Raw genomic sequence first — 14883 nt, forward strand, 5'->3', positions numbered from 1 at the left:
AAAATGCCAACTTGTTGGGGAGTTCCGGGCACATAGAATTGTTGTTTGAGTTACTTGCAGACATTGTTCTACAATTGAAAGAATTTGAAATGAAAAACCATTCATATAATCAATAAGTTTGAAATTTAAAAGCGTTCATGCAAATTTTCAATCTTATTGAGCATTTTATCCACGCATTAATAATTTTGTCCCTTTAGGCGAGAATAAAATGATTCCGAGATTCTAAAGATCAAGAAATGGTTAAGCATGCTTTGGTTTGTCTTAACATTAAATATCTTAAGGTAAGCAATCCAATTGCTAATAGCTCTAAGCTACTCTCGGTTTGATAAAACGTCGCACCTAATGCATTCTTGACATTTTATCTCTTTTGCCACGACATCTAAGGACTCCTTATTGATATAGTTGAGCTTAACCAAGATCAACTCGTATACCTAGTATACCTTACGTTCCTAGGAAGTAGTGATGCCTCGCTTTGACGTAGCCCATCACATACGCGCATTAGTTCGGTAAGTGTTGTTCTTGGAACGGCAAATTTTAGCTCAATATTTTAAGGGACCTAGGGTTTCTATGTTAGTTGATTTAAGTGAACTTAACTAATCATCACAACATATCGAAATCCTAAACATGCATCTATCATTCAATATATATATATATGAACATAACAACAATATATATAAGGCATAAAATTGATGCATTTGGCAACTAACATGACCTCTTGAAATCTTCAAATCTTCAAGGGTCTTCATCTTGGCTCGTCTTCATCAAAACGCCGTCTTGAGACATCTTTGCCAAAATAAAATTACTAGCTACTACGACTAAGATTAATCTAAAGTACAAAAATACTTAACGGTACGCAAACCATATTTAGAACAACAAACAATACGTAATGGAACGCAGTCTGTATTTTCTATCCTAGTCGGGTCCCACTAGTTGCCATTTTTCTCAAAACCTGTTTTGAAACAATATTTCATTCACCCATTCACTATTTGTGAATGGCCCATGCATTTTACGAGATAATACAAGTAAACACGCAAAACTAGTAACTAACTTAGGTGGTTAATCCGATTAACGCGCCTAATTAAAACTAGTCAAAGTTATTTAATAAGTTATGTATTACTAAGGTGCAATTTGTACACGTAATTAGCTAAGATCCCACTAAATTCCGCATCCAACTTAATCAATCCAATTAATTAAGTCGGTTAACTCAAATTTGTCAAAATCAAAAATTTTGCAAGAGCCAAAAATCGAGGTCCAACCTTGTTAAAATAATTACATAAAAATTTTAAAACGGCACAATTTTTGCAAAACGCCCAAACTTAAGCCAAAAACACACCCACTCCTATCCTCGTGGGTTGCGCACCATGGCTGGCAAGCAGCCCATGGGGTGTGCTTGGTGTATGGTGCTAGCATGCAGCGCCTTGCATGCTGGCGCCTGCCAGCAAGTGGCGGGCTGGCTGGGGCTTGCTGCCATGCTGCCTAGCAGCGTGCCCAAGCACTTCAGCTTCTTAGGCCACTGCCCATGCATCAGCCCCCTTGCATCCCTCGCCACACAGCATCGCATGCTCGATGCTCAGCCCCTGTGCGCACCATAGGCAGCCACATGCGGGCTGCTGGGCAGCCCGGCTAACCTTTGTGACGCTTGGGGTTTACGTGCGACGTAAAATTAATCTTAATTTATTTTTAGAATTAATTTAGGGAAAAATGAAAATAAAATAAGTCCAATTTAATTAAATTCAATTTTAATGGTGCACAAGCCTAAATTTCCAAAATCACCTTGGAACATTTTAGGTCTTTCTTGATGCTTAAAATTGAAAAAGCTATGTCCATAATTAATTTAGCCAATATGTAAATTAATAATGGATTTTGACAAATAGGGAGTTGGAAAAAAAAACTAATCATCCAATGATAAAATTTTCCAACTTTTATACTTGTGTAAAATAACAAGATTACATCTTCCAATATGAAGATTTATCAACATTTACTCACAAGCATTTAAACTTCAAGGATTTTAATCAACCAAATATGACAAAACCAAAATTAATTCAACATGGAATTTAGGGTTAAAGTTCCAATCATTTAAACATTTAAAGATTAGATCTTTAACATACTAGGAACTTAAAAATTGCACATTCACAACAAACATTCACACATTAATGCAATTTATTTGCATAATTGTGAATAACAAGTTTATGTGTAAAAGAACATATCAACTTAAGCACATATTATAACTCCATAATCATGCTTAAAAGATATTTAAATTGCAGTAGATTAGGGTTGCAATAATACATTTAATCTACCCTTGACATGCTTGCATTAATCAAGGCATAAAAGATTTAAAATTTTCGTTGAAAAAGAAAATACCCTCAAAAAATGGGTTTCTGGTTCAAATTTGGCTTTTGGACAGTCCTCAAAAAGGGATGAAACTGATTTAGAATGTTGATTCCACCCTAAAAAACACTATTTTTGAGCCAAAATCCGAGTTCCCAGACCAAAAATGGAAAAATACGAGATTAAAACTATTTTAAAAACGTACTTCTAATCTAATTAGAAAACCAAAAACCAGAAATTAAATCTTCTTTAAAACACCTTAATTAATAAATAATTGCAATAATTAAAAGGAGCACGGCTCCAATACCGCTGTTGGGTTTCGTAGAGACCCACTCTAAGCGAAAAGAAACCCACCAAAACCTGCCCCGATAACTAAATCAATTAAAGCATGCAAAACATAATTAATACATGATTAAGAGAAAGAGGGATAAAGAATTATACCCTAGATGCCTGCTTCGCTCGCTAAAAGAGCTCTTACTTGAACCCCGCAAACGCAAGGTCTCCGACGGCTCGTACCCTCGAACCCGACCCAATCGGCCCAAGCCCCGAAGGTTATTCGGGGCTCGACCTAAAGAGATTGGAGTTTTACGAACTTTAAGTATTCTCAACAATGGAGATGCCTATATAGTTCCACTCAAGTGTGTGTTTTCAAAATCCCAACCAAGTGGGTATTTATAGAGAATGGGGACTTGAATCCCATTTCATTATCAATGCGGGATCATGTGCAAATGCACTAATTTATTTAATTCCAAAATAAATTATTTAGCAAATGCAATCACAGGGCAACAAGTGGCAAGAGGAGAGAATGGATTGGGTGAGGACCATGACCATGGGGGGACCATTGTCTTGCTCCCCAAGGCATGGCTCTAAGCCTTGGTCCCCACTCTCCTCAAACCGGCTTCAAGCAAGGAGTGAGCTGGCAGCCCACCTTACTGCCCAGCTACCAGTGCCATCCTGTGCATAGCCAGCATGGCCAGCACGCACTAGCCAGCACAGCTAGCACATGCGTGCTGCTAGCGAGCCAAGCATGCTGCTGGCTGCTGGGCGCTGGGCGATGTCTGGCATGGTGTTGTTGTGTGAGGCTACAAGCATGCTGCTTGCTGCTCGCTGCTTGGTGATGCCATGCGAAGGCACGCACGCAAGCAAGCAAGCAAGCAGAGCGTGCTGCTATGATGGCCTACACGCACACGCACACGCACACGCACATACGCACAGGCCTAGCCATGCGATAGTGATATGTTATGCGTAGGCTGTGCAAGGGCTTGCGATAGCACCTAGGCACGCAAGCACGCATGCTGCGGTGGTGTTGTGCCATGCGAAGGCACGCACACACGCAAGCACGCTGCTGCGATGGTGCTGCCATGCGAGGCACGCACACACGCATGCACCTAGTGCTAGCGATGGTGCTGCCTTGTGTGCCTGGCACACATGGTGCGTCTAGCACACGCATTGTGCATGCTAGCTCGAGCTAGTCTAGCGTCCACATGGTTAGGCCATAGTGATGCTACGGCTACGCTCGAACTTGTTGCTTATGATTTTGCGACGCTCGGTTTTGACGCCCTAGGCTCGATATCCGACGTCTGTGTTCGTAAAACTGCGACGACTCATCGAATCCTTCGGATTGATTCATCGTCTCGGATCGGTTGTTGGATTGGGTTCGACCCGAAGAGTTCAGTTAAGATTAAGCTATAATATTAATTATACCTTAATATTATTGATCGGAAGTGGCCTCCACCTAGGCATTCCGATCACTTGACCTTATTGAAGAATTAGCTCTGTAATAATTCTGAACTCTCTATCAGAATAATACACTTGTTGGAAGGACACCATTCCTTTCAGAAAAGATCTTGATTACAATAATGGAAACTTGAAGGTTAAGCTATTTTATCTCTCTAAAATGTTGATAAGCTCTCTCTACAAAATATTCTAGATGGCAATGGAATAGTGAATGTCATGAAATTTCAATCCAAGGACTATTTATAGTTTTTTTATACAACAAGGGAACCGAGTGGAGGAGAGGCCTCTCTAGGAAGCTGTCGCGCCCTCTCCGTTATGGGTATGAAGTTGGGAAAACCCAGCTCGCCGCGCTCGCGGCCGCCTAGGCCGCGCCCTCTCCTTGCCTTCTCCCAACAATCTCCAGAAACTGATACTCATCTCATAACCTTGACCCGCGCCTGCGGCCTGCTGTGTGCTGCGCGCCCTCTCCTTTAGGCATCTCCTCTTCTTGGACCAAGCCACAACAGCAAATTTCAACTCCATTGAGCAACTTAAATTCTGCCTACGAGTGTCAAGAGCTATCAAAACAAACAAACAAAAGATAAAAAGCAAAAGAAAAGATAAAAGAAAAGGAAAAACATGAGAAAGAACAAAAGTAACTAAAATAGAGGTAAAAACGGTAAGAGAAGGCATAAACAAGTGACAAATGAGGGTAATTCATTAGTGAAAAGGGGTGAAATAGTGGCGTAAACGCCACTCATCAATGACTATCGAGATTAGCAACAAACTAGAACTGAGAATCTCGAAAGACTTTAGAAGGGCTTCATGAGAATGATTGATCAAGAATACTCAAAGGACTTTACAAGTGCCTTAAGAGAGAATTCATTACTCACAAAACTTTAGAAATAGTAGAGTAAGATCAATATAATCAAAGGGCTTTAAAAGCACCTTGAAACTTAGTGTTTGATGCAATTACCCCATATAGGTATAGAATTCACCAAAGGCTTGGATTGAATCCTATAAATTTCTATTAAGTTAGAAATAAACCTAAGACTTACAAGCATACTATATACTATTAGATGGTAAGGGAATAGTGTCTTGTAAATTAGATACGACAAATCCAAATTCCAAATAATGGTTAGAGGCCATAAAATTCAAAAAGACTCCATGTTTGAAAATCATGTTTGAAACTTGATTAATTTGCAAGAAAGGTAAAGACTCATCAATTGCAAATAAGTTTTCAAGGAGAAAACTAACAAATTTGGAAATGTATATGCATACATAGCTAGATTGGTTGAAAAGGTTGCAATTAAATTCACGGTGTTAATTTAATAAAACCTATTCACTAATCGGAATGCTTAAGTCTTTTCGTGATTATTCTAGCAAAATTGCGCATATGAAATATGGCAAAATAGATATCGAAATCGCCTTTCTAAAAAAAAGGGATTTTGGAAAAGACTATGGATATAGTCTAAGGGTTTTGTAAATCTAAATAATACTAGATTTGAAAGCAAGCTCAATAAATCCATTGGTGGATTGAGAGAAGCATTGCATGTAGGAACTGGAATGTGTTTTCTCATAAAGTTAGAAAAAGGTTTGGCTTATGGAGAAACATAGAAATTCTTATAGATAAGAAGTTTAGTTGGAGCAAAAGTCAATTTTGTAAAGGTCCAACAAGAAGTTTAGGAACTCTGTTGTGAAATAACTATCAAATGCTAAATGCTTAGATTTGAAAGTATTTTCGAAAATGGACCAAGGTAAGGCGACACTTAGTACATAGTGGGAAATAATCTATTGGATAGACTCAATAAAATGTTTGAACGAGTAAAGAATTTACCATTTTAAATATGAAGGACTTAAAAAAATTTCTACCCATTTGTATAAAACTAAGTAAATGTTTGAACTAAGTACAAGCTAGGCAACTACTAAGTCAAACAAGAAAGACTCTAGTAAGGACTTTCAACCGTATCATATAGCAAATAGTTTAGCAAGACTCAATGAAATTGGATGAGCTAAAAGTTACATGAAAAGAATGAAATTGGGAATATTTCAGCAATTGAATCCATCGTGTATGCTACGATTTGGAATCATCACATTACCTGCATGCTTAGAGCATGACAAGTATAAAATACCAATCAACTTGAATCTAAGCAATGAATCGTTAGATTATGATCAAGAACATCCAAAGTGCTTAGTTAAGTAAAAGGATGAGTTCTTGATGCATGGAAACAAATATAATTTGAGTATAAATGTTGCGAGCACAACCTTAGCAAGAATCAGATCCTTAACGAGGAAGCCATTTATAAGCACGAGCTTAGATGCGTCGTGGCTTGAGAATGGTAACATGGACTAGCATCCATATGCAATGTGCGGAAATTTAAGGTAAATTTTCATGAACACCAATGATTAGGGTATCCTAAATCATTGTGAACAGGTTGGACTAAAATCCAAGCAAAACATCATTAGGAACTCTTTTAAAATATATGTTGAGAACATTGTTGCCTTAAAGGAAATAATAAGGAAGTTGTTCAATGGATAGTTCGTTGTTGAACTTTAATTTGATGATTGTAGGTTGTCAAGTTGGAGATCTCAAATCATGAAAATGAGTGGAAAGCCATCACTTGGACAATAAATCCTAAATCGCATATAATCCATAACACTCTCAAATCTTATCATCTTATTATGAGAGTTTTTGATAATGAAGATGCTAAGTTTTGCTAAGTAATCATAATTAAACCTATGCAATAAGTGAACCACAACATTCACAATTGCATAAAAGAAACCAAGCATATTAGATATGGGTGTGATTTCTATAAATGTTTTGTTAAGAGTATTACTCTTATAACATTTGGGAAAACCATTTATCATAAGATGAAACGTTTGAAAGTTTCATAGTGGAAATAAATTTATTAATTATTCCACAAATCTAATTAATTGGGTTTAGAATTAAATAATGAGTCTGTTCGATTTGATGATATTCAAAATAGGGTATCAAGACCATGTCTTGGATAAAGAATGAAACACCTATTAAGTGAACGTTGAATATCATATCAAAATTATCCCTAATCGAGGTCATTTGAAATTTGGACGACTAATCACCACGTGAGATTAGTGTGTAGTATGATTTATAGCACCGTTTCTTGCACTACAAGGACAAAATTGTCATAAATCATTTGCACATGTATCACTTTGGAACTATACCAGATCGACCTATGAGAATACTTTAAGAGATTTAACAATCGTCATAAGTATATTACTCATTATGGCTATCGGAACCTCATTCCTCGACCATAAGTATCGTTAGTTATCTTGTTTGAGTACTAGTCCGCTTTGATGTTGACAAACGTCTACTGTACAAGGGGATAATAAAGGCAACAGTTGGGCGGCTAGGGCCTCTTAGTAAGGGAAGCTGACAATGCGAGACTGGGAATGTCCCCCTATTAACAATACATGACTTTGTTGTTTACAAGGCCTCTCGAAGAGCGAGACTGTGAAAATGCATGGTCGTGCCCAGATGGATTTTAGAAATCATCTGCTCATTGACAGTCGAACTCGGAAATCGAGAAACACTTCTTGACGTAATAAGGATGACAAAAAAATCTTACCTTATAGTTCACAAAGACACATTAAGTGACATAGGAAACGGGCTATACATATAGAGCACACTTGTCTAGAAGGACAAATGGGAGATTGAAAGGAATGGTGTCCTTCAAATAAGTGTATTATTCTGATAGAGGGTTCTGAATTAATTAGAAAGCTAATTATTCAGTGAGGTCAAGTGATCGGAATGCCTAGCTGGAGGCCGCCTCCGATCAATAATATCAATGAATAATTAATACTACAGCTTAATCTTGACTGAACCCTTCGGGTCACACCCGATCGTGTAACCAAACCGAAGCGACGAATTAATCCGAAAGATAAAATACGTCGATAGAGATTTTACGAACAAAGACATCAGATTCCGAGCTTAGAGCATCGAAACCTAGCGTCGAACGTCAAGTCGTTTCAAGGAGTTGATGAGACGACAAAAAAAGTTAAATGACAAGTCATCGGACCTATCCTCGGATTGGCCGAGCCAACCGAGGAGTAGGTCGTGCTAGCTTGCATGGCTGCTAGCCATGGACTAGCCTCGGCAACAGGCCCAGCAGTCGCGCGTGTGCGCTAGCCGGGCATGCCAGCCGATCTAGCTAGCTAGCATCGTAAGGGGGCCTTGCGCGCGTTGCCTTGTGGGCGAGCTAGCAGCACTAGCATCAGCCCGCAAGCATGCGAGAAGACCAATGCTAGCAGCGCTAGCACAAGCCCGCAAGCACGTGAGCAGGCCTAGCAGCAGCCTGCTAGCTCGCGTGGGTAAGGCCGCCAGCTAGGCGAGCCTTGTGGCCCGAGGCATGTGGTCGGTTTTCCTTATGTTGACCAAATATGTGAGTTGGTGGGTTTATGCTTGCTCTCCAAGGATTGGTATGTGGTCCTTACCTACTCCCTCCCTTATGTTGACACTTGTCATTTGACTATTGTATAGCTTATTTAATTTAATTTGGAATTAAATGAATTGCTTATTTTCACATTTTACCAACTATCCCACATTGAAAGATGATGGGAATTCTTGGGGATATTTCCCTATAAATACCCATCATCAGGTATTGGGAAATTCACTTGAGTCGGTGAATTCTAAGGGATCTCCAAAAGTGAGAAAATCTTTGTTCGTAAACTCTAAGTTATTTTGATCTACCCCCGACTAAGCTTCAGGGTAGGGACCAGTTACGGTTCAGTAGCGAGGGTATGAACCGTTGGAGGTTCTCGCACTTGCGGAACTTAAAGCTTTCTAGTTCGAGTTCAATGGTTGAGTGAAATACGCTACAAGGGTGAGCATTCTTTCTCTTCTCTCTCTTCTCTTATGTTTATGTTTATTTTGCATGCTTTTATTTATGTTGTAATTATTATGCATGCGATCTGGTTATCGGGTTTTGTTTCCGCGCGGTGTCCGCAAAACCCAACAATAAGAGTTGGGATTCCATTTTGAAGATCGTTTTTCTAGTGTTGGATCTTCAGTGGGACCAATAGGCTTGATTAGACCCCGATCGTAGAGACGATCGAAAGCGCCATCATAGGATATTCCAATAGGTGTGAACTCTCTTCTGGGTTTCTTGGCTTTTTATGTATCCTTATCGAAGGCCCAGATTTCATTGTCACTGATATTATTAATGTAGTTGCTATGTTAATGGGAAGAAGTGGAAGAAGGATTGTCGTTCTTCCTGCTCTTGCCATTGTTTCCATTGTTATTAGCCTTAGCCTTCAAGAGCTCATCTTCAATGTCAATTCCTATGTCATAGACTACCCTGAAAGTAGTCAATCCTAAGAATTTTAGGTGCTTATAATACTCACTACTACAAAAATTGGCAAAGAGACCTGTTCAAATATGCTTAAGAGACCGCCTCTGAACGGGTCTCTATCTCAGGGGTCTGTTTTTGAAGGCAAAGAGACCAGTTATTAAAGATAGGAGGTCTGTTATGTGAGGTATGAAGTTAATGTTTATTATGGGTAAGAGACCTGTTATTTGAATTATTAGGTATGTTTAGTCGTACCTAACAGACCTCTTATATTTTACAACTGGTCTCTTTGTTCTTTTTTTTTTAAAAAAAAAAATATCAAATTTAATTTCATTCTGTTCTTATTTAAATTTTGAAATTTGAATTTATACTCTTTATTCCAATGGTGGAAAATGGTAAGTTTCAGATTAAAATAATACAAGTACATACTAACATAACCGATGGTATATGAACAAAATCAGCTCTTTGAAATTCCAACAAACAAATGTATAAACTTATCGCATATTTAAAAATATAATTACAATTAATAGTATGGCTTGAGTACTCCATATTTGCTCTCCTTCATTTGAGATGTTCTTTCATCAGATCTGGTATTATAAAAACCAAAGAATTAGTTATAACTACACAATATAAAAAAGGGGTTGAACAAAATATATAATTAAACCATAAATTCACAAGAAAAACAAGTTATTAAAAAAAGGAAATGTATCAACTGTAAGATTGAGCGAAGAAAATCAGGAGAAATTTTAGAGAAAAACTGACCTCATCCTTCTTTGCTTGAACCCCGCAATATACATAAGAAGTTCATCAATACAATATTCAACCTAAAAATAATTTAAACAAAATTAATTTTAGCACACCAATTTAACCCCTCAAAAAATAAATAACAAGATCCCGGCCACAATAATCAATCATCCACTCCCACCAAACCAAACCCACAATCTCAGAGCAACTCAGATTAACAAGACAGGATAAAATAATTTTAAGAACTACTTACAAAATACCCAATCAAACTTACAAACTTACAAAATACCCAATCAAGTTGGTTCGATCTGCCTAACCGGTTGATTATCTCATTGTTCATTATAGTGGTCAAATAATTTTAAGAACTCCTTACAAAATACCCAATCAAGACGCATGCAAATCCAAAAACAAATTTTATAGAACTTTCAACAATTTCAAGATTAACAGTTCAAATTACCTTATAAATCAAATAAATTTAACAAAATAAAAAATAAAAATGTAACATATCAACAATAAAAAGTGTAGTATTGCAGTAGCACCATCGTTGTGGCGTCGTCGTAGCATTGTTTTCGTTCATATGCAAGATTAGATTAGGGATTTTCTAGCATTTGGTCTTAACAATTTAAGATGGAGAAAGTTGTGAGGAAATAGAATGAAATTACTACATAGTAGATTAGAAAAGGAATATGAAAAGAGTAGTATTGGAAAAATAAACATGCACTGTATAAAAAGAATATACTAGAAGGTATAGAGGTGTGAGGGAGCCCGTCAAATCCGTGATGTAACACAAGGCCCGTGAAAAAAATGCAAGGGATCCGTTAGTTTAATGACGGGTCTCTAGCTATCTTATTTTTTAATTCAATAAAGGTAAGAGACCCGTTTTATGTAATAAAGGATCTCTTTCATGAAACAAACTTGTTGGCTAAAGTAACGGCTCTTTAATTAGGGGTCTCTTTTTTAAGTTTTGTAGTAGTGACTTGTCTTGAAGGTTTTTAATGAACATTCTCACAGAGTCTTTTTCGTCTGGGGTCTTAATCATCCTAACAGAAACTTCCTTCCACCTAGTATAAAATTCGGTGAAGCCTTCATTGTCCATTTGCTTCAAGATTTCGAGCTCTATGTGATCAATCTCTACTTGTACGTTGCACTGGTATCTCTTGATGAAAGTAGGTACAATGCTCTCCCAAGTAGCAGTTTCTTTGGAATCCATGGAAAAGAACCATTGTTGGCACACCGCTTCTAATAAAAAAGAGAAAATAGAAGGAAAGAGTTGTTTATCAATCCCCTTGATTTCCATTACTGTTTCGAAAGATCTCAAGTGAAAGTAAGGGTTATCCATGGGCTTGAACTTAGGAATGTCTGTGGTAGAGAACTTGTGCGGAAGAAGTTCCTTATCCAGTGAGATTCCCTTGGTACTCACGTCAAGATACTTATATTCATTGGAAACTTGGCTTAGCGTCTCTTGGATGCGCTTGTAGTCTCAAGCGGAACTTGTTTATTAGTATCTTCAACTTTGTCCATTCAAATGGAGAGTCCCTTGACAAGCTCGGCAAGATTCTCCATGGTTCTTTTGGAGATTTTCAACGTCTTCCGTACTGGCCGCCATTGGTTTCTTCTTCCTTCGAACCGTGTTTCTAAAGAAGATCTCTTGTATGTAGGTGTTCTCAAACTAATAGACTCTCTTTCCTTGACCAAACGCTGTAGAAAAGGAAACCATGGACATTTCTTGTCAATCACATGACTCGAACTCGATTGAACATGCATAGATAAGGAAATTCTCGAAAGAACATGGTGTATGAGGAAGAATGATATGCATGAGGCCAGGAAAGCATGTAGGAGCAAAATATGCAGGAAGGCGTATGTGTATAAGTATGTGAATGTGGAAAGTGTTTAAGAAGGAGGATGTAATGTGTGGAAAGGTATGTAATGTATGGAAAGTTATGTCAAGGGAAAGGATGTATTTGTGGAAAGGCATGGAAATTTCCGGGAATAATAAAGACCCTCAACTCGAATGATAGAAAAGATGACTCATGCATGATTCTAAGACATGGTTATGGTGTGAAAGAAGACATGTACAAAGTGTGTGCAAAGACTCGTGTGTGTAAGTGATATTTACAAGACTCGTGTCATGACCATGTGATTAGACATGTAGGAAGATTCATATCAGACCAAGAGAAGACTGTATATTGACATTAAATTGGTTAATCGTGGCAGTAGGACTCGATGTGAAGATGCTGAAAGAAGGACTGAACCATCGCGTGGCGATGGAACTGTCGCGTGACGATGGTTCCATCACAAAGCGACAAGCTTGTCGTGACAGGATGGTTACCATCTCCATGCGCCACAGGTCAGAAGTGACGCGCTAAAATTGGAACATCACAGCGATCTGTTTTCAATCATTCTTTCGAAGTTTTAAGCCTAAAAGTCTTCTAAGTCAAGTATATTCAAACTTTATGGGTTTATTTTCATAAACCAAATTAATTAAGCAAAGTATTTTAGTCCTTTGGGTTAGTATATTTAGACATATGTACAAGAAAAAAGTCAACACAAAGGGTTAGTTTAATCACAAGCAAGATATGCACAAGTTGTCAAGTAGTCACAATATGATGCAATGAGTTTGCCACCTAATGATGGCTCTAGTTCTCTAAGATCAAGTATTTTGGTGTCCAAGAGGGTACATTGTTAAGAGTCTGGATGCATCGCACAGAAGTCTTACCTTAGAAGGGTTGATGCGATGGATGGGACCCCGTGAGTTAAACTCAACTCCATGGTTTGGTGAATTCACAAACTCGAATGCACCCTTTTTTGCACGGAGCATTTAGTAGGGTGGACGGAACGTGTATTCCTGAGGGCTAAAATCACATGTAAAACATATATGGGTTCAGAAAGGTCGAAAAAACTTAATCAGGAAGTAAAATCGTCGAACCAATACTAGAATCAGGCAAAACACAAAGATAAAAAACTGGCTCAGAATCGCCAGAACTTGTCGCTAGACGTCAGTGTCAATCGTCCGGCGATAAAGCTGTCGCGAAGTGACAAGGGCTGTCGTCCGGCATTGGTCACTATCGCCACGCGATAGTTCTGGCGCTCTATGGAAGATTTAATCTTTGATATTTTTTTTCTGATTTTTCGCAGCGTCTTTCCGATTTTAGTTGTGAAAAATATTTTCAGCATTTCCTACGTGTATGTCCTATGTTTTAACGCATTACGGATGGTCGTTCCAATGAGTACCTTTTTTATGCTTATGCCACAATGTTAATAAAAATTACGCACATGAATATCAAGAATCTTTCAAGCTAAGTCTCATCCACTCATTCTAATTACTTGCTAAACAAATTAGGAATTAATTTAGAAATCCTCCCCAGTGGAGTTGCCAAAAGCTGTAGGGAATTTTTCATCTCCACCCTACATGTGGGTTATGTTTTTAAGCATGGCGGTTTAAGGAAAAGAAGCTAGAGAAAAAGAGTCTCCAACAAGTTTTAGGAACTTGTAAAACGTTCTCAATTGTGAAGGTTACACGTCATTCACAATCACTGAGATTGCTAACTCCATAGTGGTCTGGAACCATGACTAGATGTTCAGGGATGATGGTACGAACTTAACCTTAAAGAGGTCAAACCTTCACTAATAGACCTCTACTTGATTCTTTTTTATATTCATGCACGCTTTTCGATCAACATACACACATCAAATTAACCTGAACATGTTTAATCTAAGTTGGTTGATTATTAATGCACAATTAAATTTAATATTGGTGATCACTTGAAGTAAAATCATACTAAACATAAATCCAATTATTAGTTATCTTATTAGGCATGATTTCAATTACAAATTCCCTTTAAACCTGCAAGAAAGAGCGTGATCAAGAAACATATAATTAACATAACAATCATCATTATAAAAATATCATTAGTAGTAAGATCCTAGGCATGATACTAAACAGATTAATAATAATCCTAGCATGTCACTGATAACAAAATCAACATGTTATCCTAAAGATGATACTAATAATCAAAACGTTATCCTAAACATGAATTCTATTCCAAAAGAAAGTAATTAAATTACTTACTTTGATGCCTTGACCTTCTTGCTATAAAATGAATACACACGTTAGTTGTAACACCCCCAAATCTCCTTTACGTAAATACTATAATTATACATATAAAATACCGTAGAGAAGGACTTGGGCGTATTACCGCCACGTGAAAACTTAAGGCTTTATAACTACTAATAATGACAGCGGAAAAATAACTGACTTTATTAATAATATAATAACTATATTATATATTTTGAAAAATATTATAAATAATACATGTATGACTCATGAGTGAGTAAATTCCTAACTAGGTGATCCCAATCCCGACTCAAGTATGCGCACGATCAATTCCAGCCCTGAAATCAAAACTGCTTACCAATAACAGTAAACAGGGCGAACCAAAACAAAAAAGAAAACGGATTAGCAAAAACGCTAAGTACATATAAGTGCAAGACATGTAAATGCTTTTATTAGACAAACATGCTTTTGAAATAATTATTCCAATTCAAAGTTGTCAAAGGTCACTTTCCAAAATTAGACTTTCTAAATTTAAATCTTCCAAAAGTAGTAACGTCCATTAGTAGAAACTTTCCAAACCAATAGATTTCCAATTTAAGATGAATTTTCAAAATTAATTTTCCTCACCTAAGTGTGCACACCCCCCCCCCCCAAGCAAGTTAAACTATAGTCGAGGAAAGACCAGATCATACAAAGTTCACGGTCTTACTTAACCAA

The 14883-nt window shown here is 37.5% G+C and overlaps 1 long non-coding RNA gene across 1 annotated transcript; it reads right to left on the reverse strand.

The window, feature by feature from the left end:
- Window positions 1–9816: 9816 nt before the first annotated feature.
- LOC110734704 lies at window positions 9817–10905 on the reverse strand. The gene is made up of 3 exons (XR_002513879.1): window positions 10652–10905; window positions 10131–10192; window positions 9817–9955 (listed from the first exon to the last, which is right to left on the reverse strand). It is a non-coding gene; the product is annotated as an uncharacterized LOC110734704 (long non-coding RNA).
- Window positions 10906–14883: the final 3978 nt, after the last annotated feature.

The sequence above is a fragment of the Chenopodium quinoa genome, unplaced genomic scaffold (genome assembly GCF_001683475.1).
Source record: "Chenopodium quinoa cultivar QQ74 unplaced genomic scaffold, ASM168347v1, whole genome shotgun sequence".
Classification (NCBI taxonomy): Eukaryota; Viridiplantae; Streptophyta; class Magnoliopsida; order Caryophyllales; family Amaranthaceae; genus Chenopodium; species Chenopodium quinoa.